Source organism: Orbicella faveolata, unplaced genomic scaffold (genome assembly GCF_042242905.1).
Source record: "Orbicella faveolata isolate gen_17 unplaced genomic scaffold, um_ofav_v1 contig_14, whole genome shotgun sequence".
In the NCBI taxonomy this organism is placed as follows: Eukaryota; Metazoa; Cnidaria; class Anthozoa; order Scleractinia; family Merulinidae; genus Orbicella; species Orbicella faveolata.
In genome coordinates this window covers 15,501,019-15,502,500 of record NW_028301541.1, presented here as the reverse complement: position 1 = coordinate 15,502,500, position 1,482 = coordinate 15,501,019, and the positions used below count along the sequence as shown (strand labels likewise).

The following is a 1,482-nucleotide window of genomic DNA, read 5'->3' as shown; positions in this document are numbered from 1 at the left end:
TCTTCCCTCTAAGGACGCTCCTGGAATATCGTCTTGACTCAAATTAACTGCAAAACTCGCCGCCATTTTTACAACAGAACATTCGCCAAGGTCTTCAAACTACTTTACATCAACTGATCCTCAATTTAACTAAACAGTCCATAATTCCACAAACCTTCAAACAAAACTTACAGTTTCGTTAGATCGAGCGATGCCTCCTAAGCCTCGTTTTGCTGAACTCGCTTCAGGTCTAAACGGCGCGTCCGCCATTTATGAATAAGGCGTATCAAGCCGAGAAAATTTGGTTATGACGTCAGCGTACGAGCAAGCGAACGCCGTCCGTACAGACTCTGGGGGAGGGAAAGGGGCGTCTTGAAGTAACCCTCACGGGGAAGCTAAGGAATGCCATCTGTTCTGGGCGGGATTTTTCATAAAAGTCAGGGGAAAAAAACTTATTTCTATTTGTTATGTTAACAAACGATCCGAGGGGTTGAACTAACGTTTTCAAGATAGGGTTTAACTGAAGCAGAACGTGAAAGAGAACGGCAGAGAGAAAGGATTAACAGCCAAAGAACTGGCGAAGAAGATCGCGAAAGAGCGGGCCAGGACTAGAAAGGAGGCGAGATAGTACTGAACAATGCTGTGAATTAGATCGAGTTAGGGCTAGAGAAAGGATATGAAATAATACCGAACAATGCCGTGAGGCAGAGCGAACGACGGCTATAGAAAAGAGCTGGAATACCCGAAAAATGTAGTCAGAAGACTACAGAACTTCGCGCGTCGAGATGTGCAGCCGTCCAAGAAGTAACATGATTTCATCAGGTGATCAACAAGAGAAAACAAACGTGTTTCTTGTATTTAGAGGAAAAAACACAACGGGAAAAAAGTGGTTGATTCGTTGATCTATCGAAAAGATTAGTTCAGTTCAGTGTTCGCAACTTTTGCTGGAAGTTTCTGTCTGTAGGATTCAAACTGAAGTGAACTGCCAAATTGTGGTAAGCGACTTTTTCACGTAGAAACTTTCGCCTTTTCCCATGAAAATTATGTAGTTGCATCGGCGAGATAAGCTTAGAAGTTAAGCTTATATCTTCAATAGGAGTTTTAAAGTCTCCCTGATTATCTGATTTGGAACTATACTGGGAGAAATTTGATAAATTTCAAACAATAAGACTAGAGTCGTTCTTGAATATAAAGTTGCATATTGTAAACAGACAAGCTTAGTTTTCTGTCGTTTTTCGCCGTATACCGATAAGATCACGTCTAAAAGTAATAAAACTGTATTTGTAAATACTGCCAGGCGAGTTTTGAAGTTTTCTTTGTGTTAGTAAGGACAGCCGCTTTGTAGAGTGCTAGTATAATTTCTTCTTCTGTTTACCTTTGGAAGAAGGAAAACCATCGATTTGCTATCCTTGACAGATTTTGACGCTCGTATGTTCTCATGGATACTGCGTTTACAAATTATGGAAACTTCCTCGTTTTGTTTGTTTAATTTATTGGGTTTAG

The 1,482-nt window shown here is 40.6% G+C and overlaps 1 pseudogene; it reads right to left on the bottom strand.

The window, feature by feature from the left end:
* Positions 1-66, bottom strand: part of LOC149114179 (uncharacterized) — a 1,849-nt pseudogene extending 1,783 nt beyond the window's left edge.
* Positions 67-1,482: the final 1,416 nt, after the last annotated feature.